Source organism: Bubalus bubalis, chromosome 9, assembly GCF_019923935.1.
Source record: "Bubalus bubalis isolate 160015118507 breed Murrah chromosome 9, NDDB_SH_1, whole genome shotgun sequence".
In the NCBI taxonomy this organism is placed as follows: domain Eukaryota; kingdom Metazoa; phylum Chordata; class Mammalia; order Artiodactyla; family Bovidae; genus Bubalus; species Bubalus bubalis.
The window spans coordinates 32,626,969-32,640,997 of NC_059165.1; the positions used below are offsets into that span (position 1 = coordinate 32,626,969).

General features: G+C 37.0%; 1 long non-coding RNA gene and 1 other non-coding gene across 4 annotated transcripts in view; both read right to left on the reverse strand.

The window, feature by feature from the left end:
• LOC123335008 overlaps positions 1 to 14,029 on the reverse strand; it is a 604,601-nt gene that overhangs the window by 70,678 nt on the left and 519,894 nt on the right. The gene's annotated exons all lie outside the window — the stretch shown is intronic.
• On the reverse strand, positions 5,814 to 5,916 carry LOC112587153. Its single transcript, XR_003111683.2, has one exon. It is a non-coding gene; the product is annotated as a U6 spliceosomal RNA (small nuclear RNA).

A 14,029-nucleotide genomic window follows, 5' to 3' on the forward strand; every position in this document is an offset into this window, starting at 1 on the left:
TGAGAAACCTGTATGCAGGACAAGAAGCAACAGTTAGAACCAGACATGGAACAACAGAATGGTTCAAAATTGGAAAAGGAGTATCATGGCTATATATTGTCACCCTGCTTATTTAACTTATATGCAGAGTACATTATGAAAAATATTGGGCTGGATGAATCACACACTGGAATCAAGATTGCTGGGAGAAATAGCAACAACCTCAGATATGCAAATGATACCACTTTAATGGCAGAAAATGAAGAGGAACTAAAGAGCCTCTTAATAAAGGTGAAAGAAGAGAGTGAAAAAGCTGGCTTAAAACAACATTCAAAAAATGAAGATCATGGAATCCAGTTCTATCACTTCATGGCCAATAGATGAAGAATATGTGGAAATAGAGTTGCATTTCACTTTCTTGGGCTCCAGAATCAATGCAGACGGTGACTACAGCCATGAAATTAAAAGATGCTTGGTCTTTGGAAGACTAGCTATTACAAACCTAGATAGTGTATTAAAAGCAGAGACATTACTTTGCCGACCGAGGTCTGTACAGTCAGAGCTATGCTTTTTCCAGCAGTCATGTATGGGTGTGAGAATTGGACCATAAAGAAGGCCGAGAGAATTGATGCTTTTGAACTGTGGTGCTGGAGAAGACTCTTGAGAGTTCCTTAGACAGCAAGTAGTTCAAACCAGTCAATCCTAAAGGAAATCAACCCTTAATATTCTTTGGAAGAACTGATGCTGAAGCTCTAATACTTTGGCCACCTGATGCAAAGAACTGACTCATTGGAAAAGACCCTGATGCTGGGAAAATTGAAGGCAAGAGGAGTAGGGGGCAACAGAGGATGAGTTGGTCAGATGGCATTAGTGACTCAATGAACATAGTTTGAGCAAACCTAGGGAGATAGTGATAGAGAAGCCTGGTATGCTGCAGTTCATGGGGTTGCAAAGAGTAGGACAAGACTTAGTGACTGAACAACAACAGCAGCAACAGCAACAACAATAACAGAAATTGAAAAAAAAAAACAAACACTGGTGAAAATTTCAGGATATAAAAATACAGTAATCAAAATGAAGAATGCACTGATGAGATTAACAACAAGTTAAACAGAAATGACAAGATACTTAGTGAACTAGATGAATAATGAGAATAATGAATGAAGCAGAGAGAGCTTTACGGAAGAAAGTACAAGGAGGGTAACAGCCATATAATTATAGTAAGAAAAGAATATTTAGAAAGAGAAAAAGGCAGCCATCATATGTGAACAGATAATAGCTGTAAACCTTCCAAAACTAATGAAAGTTATCTGGCCAAAGATGCAAGAAATTAGTTATGAATGGACATTTCACAAAAAAAGACATGCAAGAAGCAAATAAAAATATTTAAATTTATTACTTATGATTATACAGATTAAAGTCACAGTGAAATAATACTTCATATGCCTAAGATTGGCTAAAATTAAAAATACTTTCACAAGCATTGTCAAATATGTGGATAAATAAAAATTCTCATACAATGATTGGGGTATAAATTGCTACAACCTCTTAGAAAATGTTTTTATATTATCTGTTAAAGTGGACATATAACTGCTAAAGTGTATCCCATTGCAAGAAACTCCATTCTATAAAAAGCACCCAATATAAATGTAACTACATGAACTTGAAGAAATATGTATACAAAAGCTAAGAGTGGTATGATTTAGAATCAATAATGTAAATAATCCCCATAGTCATTAATATTATAATAGATAAATACATTGTATCATATTCATATGTGGATTATTTTGTGGTGGTAGTTTAGTTGCTAACTTGTGTCGGACTCTTGCAATCCCATGGACAAAGGCTTCTCTGTCCAGGGAACCTCCCAGTATTTATACTGGAGTGGATTGCCATTTCCTTCTCCAGGGGATCTTCCTGACCCAGGAATCAAACCCATGTCTCCTGCATTACAGGCAGTCTTGTGTTGCAGGAGGATTCTTTACCAACTGAACCAGTGTGATTACAATACAATTGGAAAAATGAATGAGATATAGCTTCCCACAACAATGATGGATCTCACAACTATAATAAGTGAAAGAAGTCATATATTTCTATCAGGACAAAATTAAAAGAATAGGAAAAGCTAGCCCAGGATTAGATGGTAAAACCAAGGGAGCGATAGTAGTAAATGTCAGGATGTTTCCTTTGGAGACAAGGAAGAAGTAGTGATGGGGAGAAGGTAGGAAGAGGCTTTTAGATTACACATTCTGATCTATTTATTGATTTGAGTGGTAGTCACATGGATGCTGGCTTTATGATAATTCATTGTTTTGATTTTTGTTTTGTGCATTTTCTCTGTGTTATATTTCATAGGCAAACATATGTTAAAGAATGTATTGGTAACAGAGTAGTTTTCAGACTGGGAGATCAGTTCCATGTTTAAATCATTTTTAAATGCCATTTCAACATTTCAACACTGTCAGATATGAGGTAGATTTAAAATCATTTCAAATAATCAAAATAAGTTTACTTTTGCTTACTAGGCAATCATTCATTTAAATTATGTATATCTGCTTAAGGAATTTTGTTAAAATTTGTTGATTTTTTTCATGTCCATTAGAATTTCTTTCTTAAATGAATTTTTGTTATTCCTAATAAAATTTGCATTTAACATGTTTGGTCAGCCTTTTTTTTTTACTCACTTGCCTTTGACTTTATCTAGCAATCCCACGTAGTTTTATTGCTCTAAAGGTCTAGGTATTTTGCAAACTTGTTTTTAAAATTACAATGAGTAATGAAGAATTCAGATATTCTATTTCAAGTTTAACTACAGAAATGTCATTTTTTTACATTAATCCTAAAACATGGTTTTTATAAGGTCATTCTTCTGCTCAACATTTCACCATGGCTTGCAGAGTAATAATACGTTATTACATCACCAAAGAACTAAACAAGATCTTCAGATCATCCAGCCCACCTCCATCACTTCATAGATACGATAACTGAAATCCATAGATATCATGAGACACAAGGACTTGGATGTCATGGGAATAGTATAGAAACTGGGTTGTCCTTTTTCTGTTCCTTTGTACTATACCAAAAAGCAAATTCCAGGGTCTAGTATTTAAAACCTTCCAAATCCAAAATCCCCCACTACTTTTTTTTCAATGTCCCACCCCCACCAAACACATCATTTCCACATAATACAACCACCTATATCTACTCTATTCCTAATGTTTTTGTCCAAACAATTATTTCTTTAGCTTATCTGTTGGATGAAGGTTTTGATGTCATAGTATTAGTTAATGTTCTTGGGCCACAATAGAAACAATTAATTTTGCTTAAAGTGAATATATTGGAAGGAAATAGAATAGCTCCCCAAATAAGGGAATCCTTTACAACCAACTCTTCATAAGAACAGGATTTAAAACTGCTTTAGCAATGTAAGAAACAAGAAACCCATAGGAATTCTCTTTAGCTTTTCACAGTGTTTTATCAGGCCCAACCATTTTCTATCCCTATGTCTCTTCTTAAAATTCAAACACAGCAGAAGGGCAGTCTTATTGGTAATTTGGGTCACATGTCTACCCACTCTTGGCTCAGGAAGGTGAGTTACTGCTATTGACAGTGCCAGGAAAACTGCAGAAAAGTGGGGTTGAAGGAAGACCATGGTTCCCTAAAGGAAAATCAAATGGAGGAGCTTCTACCAAAAGGAGGAAGAAACATTGAGAGTCAAAGTTAACAGATATTTATACAAGTCACCTAATCCAAACCAATGAATGAGTTCTACCGTGTATTTCCTCCTTAGAAAATGCCAGTTTAGAAATTACAATTAACCAAGCCCTATGATTTACACCTTGGTAAGTCTTATTATTATTGATTACACATTAGCCTAATGGATGCAATGTAGTTACAGAGACCAGGTACAGACACACATTAGTTGAAAGCTACACCCCTAAGTGATAACGTATCTTCTCATAGTCTACTACAAAAGTAAGCTTTAAAATAAGTGTAAGAGAGAAAGAAAAGGAGCTCTTAACTTTTCAGATTAACACAATGAGGGAGATTCTTTGCGGGTTATCCCCTCCTGACCTTTGCCTTTAACTTCTCACTGCAGATACTTGGTCAATTCATTCACCTCCTGTTTTAGTGGGTGAGAATCCCACATAAATCACAATTGCCTTGCACAGCTGCTCCTGCTTTCTGATGCTGGGCTTTGGACGCTGTCCTGTGCAGTCCACAGCACTCCAGAGGGTCTGGGAAGTGTGCCACAGGCCTCGCTCACTAACCCAACATGATTTTATGGCCTTATGTGGGAGCATTATACAGCACTATAGAACTGCGATGCCACTTTTTAGTCACAGTAATAATGACATATGGCACTGTCTTCATAACCCTTCCGTTTGGGAGAAAACAATTTTCTACTTATTTTCTTAAAACATAGGGGCTGAGTGACTGCTGCAGCTTCTGAAATGGACACTCAACATTAATGAGCTCTAGCCTACGGTGACCTATTCAGAATGGAAGGCTCACAGTGTGACATTCCGTTTAAGTGGGCTAAATGATTGGACATTAGTCACAGGAGTTTAAAGGTCTGAAGAGATGGCAAAATATTATTAATTCAATATCTCTTTAATGCTAAAAAGTATGGCCAGAGGGACCCTTTGACAATTTCTTGGGCTATCAGAATACCTAATTGGAGATTAATCTCTAATAACCTCTTAATACCATTCAGAAGTTTAAATGAAGCCCAAACAAGAAAGAAATTGTCAGTTCAGTAGTGTCATTTACAGCTAATGCTATGGAAAACTATTTAATTCATTACAGAGGCAGAGAGGCCTACTTTCAATTTCTGCCCTATTTCTATCTGGCCAATTAAATATAGTGCCGGCTAAACACAAAAATTGGAAAATGGGAACTCCTGCACCAAGCATTAACTTCTTTAAAGACTTTCTAGACTGAGGCTTCAGGTTTCAGGCTAGCCATCAGTCCCCCGAAATCCACCTTCCTTGGCACCTCAGGCTAAGATAAAACCCAATATTTTTATAGCACTTAATAGAACTGAAATTTTTCTTAAAAAAAAAAAATCTGTCACCTCCCACAAAAACAAATTCCATGGGAACAAGTGATTTAACTTGCTTCTCAATGTACCATAGCACATGGAAAAGTACCTGAGTTGCTAAATAGGTTCTTATTCACTGGAAAAAAAAAAAAATGAATGAAAAAAAATGTGAATATGAATACACATGAAAGCCTGATTTTGAAATCTATCATGAATGTTTTATAATTGCTCCTGCCCTACAAATAGTGATACTCTCCTAGCACATAGTTTTAGAAGAATGAAAAGATCTTTTACACCTAGAGGGTTCCAGCCGTTTAGGAAAGCTGTATCTGAGAGTCATGGAGGTCCATCACTACACTGCTCCTCTATGTGTGATCCCACATTTAGCTCAGGATGCAGCCATGAAAGGAAGGCAGGGACCTTAATATTTGTTCTCCAAATTTGTTTAGTCAGTCTGGTTTCTTAGCACCCCTTGCTTCATCTTCATTTAGTCTCTGAGGAAGCTGTCTTTGGTTTCTGGAGTAAGAAGCCCCTAGGCGTTCTAACCAAGCAGGTAAAGACCAATGTAATAGAGTTTGACCCTATTTTTGGGTATTAGACTACTGACTTTTTTTTTTAATTGAAGTACAGTTGATTTATAATGTTGCGTTAATTTCTGCTGTACAGCAAAGTGATTCAGTTATACATATATTCTTTTTATAATGGTTTATTATAAGAGATCGAATATAGTTCCCCATGCTAGTTGTTTATTTATTCCACATATAGTGATTTGCATCTACTAGTCCCAAGCAAACCAATGGAATACTTCATGAATCTTCATGTCATCCTTATGCTGGGGCCATGCTAATATTCTGATTTTAGTATGAAGTATGAAAGTGTTCGGAGAAGGCAATGACACCCCACTCCAGTACTCTTGCCTGGAGAATCCCGTGGACGGAGGAGCCTGGTAGGCTGCAGTCCATGGAGTCGCTGAGGGTCGGACATGACTGAGCGACTTTACTTTCACTCTTCACTTTCATACATTGGAGAAGGAAATGGCAACCCACTCCAGTGTTCTTGCTTGGAGAATCCCAGGGACGCGGGAGCCTGGTGGGCTGCCGTCTATGGGGTCGCACAGAGTCGGACACGACTGAAGTGACTTAGCAGCATGAAAGTGTTAGTCACTTAGTAGTGTCTGACTGTTTGTGACTCCATGGGCTATGACAAACCAGGCTCCTCTGTCCATGGGATTCTCCAGGCAAGAATACTGGAATGGGTTGCTATTTCCTTCTCCAGGGGATCTTCCTGACCAAGGGATAGAACCTGGGTCTCCTGCATTGTAGGCAGAATCTTTACTGTTTGAGCCACTAGGGAATACATTTTACTTTATGTGCTGTCAAAGAGAGCATACCACTGACTTTTAAATCTCAGTTTCCCCTTTTCCCGTTAGCTCCACATCCAGACAGGTTGATAATAAAGTTGGTACATGTGCCCTGCTGTGGCCCTCTTGGAACATTCTAACTTTACAAATCACAAACCAAACCTAGAAAATGCCCTAATCTCACTTCTTAACCATGATAAAGGCCCAGCTTTCTCTGGGACATTTCTGTGCTTCCCCTGCCCTTTCCAGTAATCCCTTGTATGACTAATAAACTTTCTTTCAATTTCCCTAAGTTCTCCATAGCCTTCCTATTAATTGGAAGATGGTCCAACCCATGTCCTTGGGTGATCACAAGGTAGCCAGTTTGACATAAACTGCTTTCACCACTGACCTGCTTTGTACCTCAAAATAATTTGGGTACATCTGTGATGAGTTTATCACCAAGAAGCCCTTGCTAAAATACAGATTGGACTTAATGACTGTATAACCGTTGGCTTCATGGAAAGAAATTCTAAAGGAAAATGTTTTAAACAATAAAATGATAATCTAACACATGGCTAAAAGACCTGTGGGTATCACCTGGAGCTGGAACCTGAGTAGATGGGAAAGGCTGTGCAAAAAGATATGAATGTTGTCAGGAGAGGAGTAAAAAGGAGATAGGAGGTAACTTCCTCAATTTACTGTCTTGCCCTATCTATCCCTAAATTTGTGGCTCAGCTGGTAAAGAATCCGCCTGCAATGAGGGAGACCTGGGTTCATTCCCTGGGTTGGGACGATCCCCTGGAGAAGGGAAAGGCTACCCACTCCAGTATTCTGGTCTAGAGAATCCCGTGGACTGTATAGTCCATGCGATTGCAAAGAGTCAGGCATGACTGAGCGACTTTCACTTTAATGATATTATGAGGGTTTATATTGAAGGTCTGATTTCTGATCACATGCTAATATGCATACTTTCCTTCTTCCTTCCTTCTTCTCTTTCACCCTTTCTTTTATAATTTTTTAATTTCCAAGTTTGACCTAGTGTTCAAGTTTTAGAATGATAAAGAAACTATGTAACAATGGCACAACATGAAGCACTGACCAAGGAGCTTCATGTACCCTTTGAGGATCAGCAAATTTTTGACTTGTTGCCTGGCCTTTATGAGTCCACTGTTTCCTAAATGGAAATTGCTTTGGTGGGGACAGAAAATAAAAGATGTCAAATGTGAGACTCAGTGTACAAAAGCCAAAAATAGAATTAAGGAAAAAAAAAAAAAACTTTTGAAGAATATTTACCAAGATACATACTTCAGTGTACTTCAGCTGTGATTCTTCTAAGATGTCTAATATCACCGACATTACATGGGACCTGCCGCTGCTGCTGCTGCTAAGTTGCTTCAGTCATGTCCGACTCTGTGCGACCCCATAGATGGCAGCCCGCTAGGCTTCCCCGTCCCTGGGATTCTCCAGGCAAGAACGCTGGAGTGGGTTGCCATTTCCTTCACCAATGCATGAAGGTGAAAAGTGAAAGTGAAGTCGCTCAGTCGTGTCCAACTCCTAGCGACTCCATGGACTGCAGCCCACCAGGGTCCTCCGCCCATGAGATTTTCCAGGCAAGAGCATTGGAGTGGAGTGCCATTGCCTTCTCCACATGGGACCTGAGCCCTGCCTATATGTTCTTTGCTGTCTTTGTTCAGTTGCTCATCTATGTCTGACTCTTGGCAACTCCATGGACTGTAGCCTGCCAGGCTCCTTTGTCTATTGAGTTTTCCAGGCAAGAACAACGGAGTGGGTTGCCATTTCCTTCTCCTGAGGATCATTCTGGCCCAGGGACTGAATGTACATCTCCTATGTCTCCTGCTTTGCAGGCAGTTTCTTTATCACTGAATCACCAGGGAAGCCCCTATCTACCGTAGAAGGCACCAAACTTTGCTGAGAGTTTCTAAAACCAAGATGGTTTGGGAGGATAGAGCATGCTTAACCAAATTATCCCCAGTCCATGTAACAGGGCAGGCGAGCTGCTACTTGTTTTCCTGTGGAACCAAAGATGGTGGTGTTCTGACGTTGATTATTAATAGCTGACAGGTAGAAATTTCACGTGTGGCACAAAGATGCCAAAGAAGAAAACAACACATCACTGTGGATGGAAAATAAATTGGAACAAAGAAGGTTTAGCAAATACTGACATAATGTTTAGAAAGTCAGATGAACCTAGAGGAGATGCTGGTAGAAGTGGAGGGAGTGGAGTAAGTACTGAATTAAGTAGTTTAATCCTAAAATAAGTGAGTCCACATAGAATGGACTAAGACTGTATGTTTGGCCCTCAGGGAAAAGGAAAGCTCAAGACAAGGTTGAGTTGTAGAAAAAAGAATCACATTTTTATTCCTGCATATTTTAGTGATTGAGAAATATCAATTCCTACATCTCCAATTAACATCTATGTTAGAAACTAGCTTGTTAACTTTGTCTTAGAGAATTCTTTCAACCAAGAATTTACTGAAATACCACTGACTATTTTACTAAATAACATTCTGAAAGCAAAATGAGCAAGTCACCAAGGACAAATCTTGTCCTCTGGTAGATTCTGCATAAATGATTTCTGTTAGCTTCCTTTCATCAAGATTTTTGCCAATTAATTCATAAATATTAGCATTTCATTAATTGCACCAATATTAACATTGCATGTCAGTGGGGATTTTTAAGCAAATTTCTAATTACATTCAAAAAGTAAAACAAGGAAAAGGTTTTCTAATAACGTTGGTATTAGCAGGCACTAGAATTGGTTTTGTCTTGAGTACACATACATTCTAGTATAAAAATCTATTGCTCTGAGTTTTAATGATCGATTTTATGGGTATTTTATGAATAACACATACTGAGTACCATTAATTGGATAATGAATTTCAAGGCTTGGGATGAATTTAAGAAGCAATTTATGCATCTTATGAATCTCTCTTTTTTTTAAATCAACAGAAAATCAATTTCTAGGAAGTAAAATATTTTCTACATGTTTATTTAAGTACTAATCTATAATGCAAGTGAATTATAGGCATAATTCAAGTATACTTTTGTTTTAATAATTTTTTCCAAAAGAAAAAAAAATATGGTCTAATAAAGGAGGGAGATTTTTTGAGAAAACATCTTATTTTTAGTTTTCATAAGTCAAACACTTTTACTATTTTAAAATTTGCTGTATAATACTGAACTTTATGCTAATTTGCCATAATTTAATTTGTTTTACATATAAATTGTTTTCACACTAGCAACATGCTACAGGAACTAAAATAAGAATTCATTTGTTTAATAATCCCTTTATAGAAACTCCTGAGGTCTAATGAGGTGGGAATCTGAGAAGTAGTGACTTTGGGGCTTCAATTGTCATTTTGTTTGTTTATTTTATCCCTTGTCAGACTCATTTTAATTTCCATGGGGAATCCTCATAACTTAGGGGAAATTGTGAAGATGAATAACAAACATAAAGGTAATTTGTGGATTATATCTGTGTTTGACCTAAATCCTTATTCATTCTTAAGAGTATCAAGTTATTTTTGTATCATTTTTTCCCCTTAAATTTGTGACTATTTTCCTGAAATTTAAAAATCACTCGATAGAAACGAATTAGAATTTCTTTCTCTTAAGACATTTAAAGAACATAAATATCCTTCTGAAATCCCCCTCCCACATCATTTCCTGGTAGCACTGGCCTTCCATTCATCTAATCTTTGAGTATTTGAGGTCTTTCTAACCTTAAAGCCCTTACACATGCTATTATTTTGCTCCAGCTCATTCCTAATTTTTAAAACCTCACTAGGGAAATTCCCCTTCCTCAGAGTCTTGCCCTAACTCTTTCATCTGAATTAGATAAATCTATCCTTCTCCTTGATGACATCCTGTTCTTTTTCTTGTTGGCATTTATTAAATTTGAATTTTATATTTTTTGTGTGTATTTATTCTATCTGTACCTACCTCTCAGACTAGACTAAATCCAAGAAGACAAAGGCAATGCCTGATTTGGCTCATTGATTTTTTTTTTTTTTTTTTTAGGTTTGGCAAATAAGTGGAATTCAGAGAATGAACGACTGAATGAAAGAAATGGTGGCTTACAACAAGACATGTGAAATTGCATAGAATCCAATACAGCATCATTATTCCATAACCATTAATGGATAGTCAAAATGATGTTCTGAGCTCTCTAGAATAAAGTTAAATTATTCAACATATTTTGTTTAAGAAGGCAGGAAACATACATCTAAAATAATGTCCAAAAAATTTTAAAAATAATAACAGGGAAAATGTGTATACTGTGATATATATACATACAACTAACCAGTTCTATTTGCATCTCACATTACTAGGATCATTTTGCCCCATAGAATCTAAATACTGTCTCCTGAAGGAGATGCAGTTAACAGTAAACAGCTCAGAAAGCTCTTCCTGAACTTTAATTTTAGTAGCAGTTTATTAGGTAGCAGCTCCAGAGAAGACTAGAAATTTACAAACAATAATTGAAACTTGTCACCTGGTCAAATACTGCAAAACCTAACACTTCTAATTTTTTCCCCATTAATTATTCCAGATTTCTTATGTAGGAGGAGGAAGAGATGCTGAAAGCGGAAACCCCATGCAGTGACTGCCTCCTTTGGAGCAGTTCGTTATGAAAAGTTGGTATCTGCCATACTGATTGACTGAGAGCAACAGAAAACCCCCCGAGGCCTTCTGGTTCAGTTGGGATTGTAATGATAGACTAGCAAGATAAAAGCCTGCCAGAACATTAGCTTCAACTGTATGACAATGCCCTCCCCAAGAAGATACGATGCCGTGTGGATGAATATAGATTGAAAGCGTGGATCCTGGCAGCAGCACTGATTTCACTCAGAAAGCCCATGTGTGGAGAGGATGCTGTGTCTGCTCAGGATAAGGATTCCAGCAATGTGTGAAAAATTCGTTTTCTCAGCTGGAAATGCTCATGTGTCTAGTTGTACAAGTGGTAAATTTGGGGTCCATACTAATGCTGAAGTTTGAGAGAGAGAAAGAAAAAGAGTTGTGTGGATATCTACCCCTGTTTGGAATGAGTGGATTCTTTTTGGCCTAATACTGGGGCATGGGGAGAGGATCACACACCACTCAGAAATAAAATTTCTTTCTAGGATTCCTTGAAGTCCTACTTTCCAAATGCACCCTGATGCCATGAAGTAATTCATTTTCCTCTCCTCTAGAGAACGCACACAGTTGTCATCATTTTTATTATTTCTCTGACTGATTCTCTCCTTCTGACTCCACAGAGCAGAAAATTTACCCTCCAGAGGTGCAGAGAGAATAGATTTCTGTAATTTTTTTTTATTATTTCTCCAAATATATTTTTTTTTTCTCCTTTGAGGGTGAAAAAAGAAGATGACAAACTTTGATACCTTTGCATTAGAGTGGTTAATAACATTGACTTTGAAATTAGCCTGAAAACCTGTAGGATTTTTCAAACTATGAGAACTTAAGAAAGTCACTATAACTCTCTAAGCCTCATAAGGCTGTTGTATGAACCTGATGGGATAATGATAATAAAGTGAGGCACATGGAAACTCTCCATAAATGTTTTCTAATGGCATTATTATCATAAACACAGTGGAAACAGCATATTTCAGTCATGCTTATTGATATGTTATCCTATGGACTTGGCCAAGAATCAAGCCAAAGTATGACAATTCATTTGCCTCCTCCTTTTTTTTGGAGAAAAGGAGTTATGAGTGGCATTCAACTTCACCTGAAAAATCTTTCTCAAAATGGGATGCATGAATTTAAATCTTTACCTTAGAGAAATAGTAAGGAAATGTCCTTTCTGTGACATGACTTTGAAGACGTTCTGACATCTGGGATGAAATAAAATATTTTCACTAAAAATGTAACCATCATTGTACTCGGTGCCTATGGGATATGTGTAATTCAGTAGTAAAAATTCAATAATAATTTTTAGTCTTTATATAATAGAAATCAAATCTTTTGCATTTCTCCCTCTCATCCAAGTTGAACGGCTTGCTTTTGTCACCACAAAATAGCTGAATAGCTGGGAATAGCTGAATAAAACATAACTTTTAGTGTTTGCTGATAACTATTTTTTGATGGAATAAAAATCTGATGATATTCTGGCATCATATAACAGATACAAAATTCATAGCATTTCCTCTCCAGTATGTAACATTGCTAAACTCGTTGCAAGTGGAAAAAATTGAGTTCGGCACTCTAGGATTATTTAGAATAGATCATAAATGATAATCTTTCTTTTAGAGAGTTAATATATGTTATCACTATTTTTTGATTTACAATATTTCAGCATATTATTTATTTTGGCTTCTCTGGTGACTCAGACGGTAAAAAATCTGCTTGTAATGCAGGAGATCTGGATTTGATTCCTGGATCAGGAAGATCTCCTGGGGAAAGAAATAGCAACCCATTCCAGTTTTCTCACCTGGAGAATTCCACGGACAGAGGAGCCTGGTGGGATACAGTCTATGATGATTTATTTTTCATTTTTTTATTTTATACTACTCCTGTAATAATTCAGTCTATGACCTCCTTGCCTTATAGAATTAAAAGCTGAGAACTGTAATGCCATTTTATTTTTATGCAATATCTCTTCATTTTAGAAAAGTCACTAATATTCTTAGACAAAAATTATTTGCCCTCATCTCATCATGAACTATGAAAATTTAAAAAGAGAAAGATAATGAATTTGGTTTTGAACATATTGTATTTTACATACCTACTTAGATATCAACCATCTGGAGGCACTCGACTTGCTAAGATATAAATCTGGACCACATTAGAATGGCATGTACTAAATATGTAAGGATTATCAGCAGAGGAGACAGTTGAAACCAGGGATATAAGTTACAATACTACTTTTTCTCAAGCTTTAATGTGTATGCTGAAGCTGAAACTCCAATACTTTGGCCACCTCATGCAAAGAGTTGACTCACTGGAAAAGACTCTGATGCTGGGAGGGATTGGGAGCAGGAGGAGAAGGGGATGACAGAGGATGAGATGGCTGGATGGCATCACTGACTCGATGGACATGAGTTTGTGTGAACTCCGGGAGTTGGTGATGGACAGGGAGGCCTGGAATGCTATGATTCATAGGGTCGCAGAGTTGGACGTGACTGAGCGACTGAACTGAACTGAATGTGTATTTATAGGAATCCACCTGAGGATGTTAAAATGCAGATCTGTGATGCAGTGTGGGGCTTCTTTAAGTCTGAGGAGCTCACAGAGGCTGATGCTGCTGGTTGACAGTTCATACTGTGAGTGGCAAGATTTAGACCACTCAAGGGAAAAGTTAGACTGAAAAGAATAAATAACTAGGAAGATGATCCTGGATAACACATCAGAAAATAATTCAAAGAAAGGCAGTGAAAATGATTAAAATAAATGAATTAAAATAAAAAATGACCAAAGAAAAAGAACAACAACTAGGACAAATCACTTTTTAAGAAGTGACTGGTCAAACAGGGGCAAATGATGTGAAAAAGGAAGGCACAGAAGGAAGAAATGAAAAGTCCATATATTTAATAATTAAAAGATCATCAGTTATTTATAGATTGCTCATTCAAGTACTTGTCAGATATATTCATTTTGAATATTTTCTCTCAGTCTGTAGCTTGCCTGTTCTTTTTCTTAAT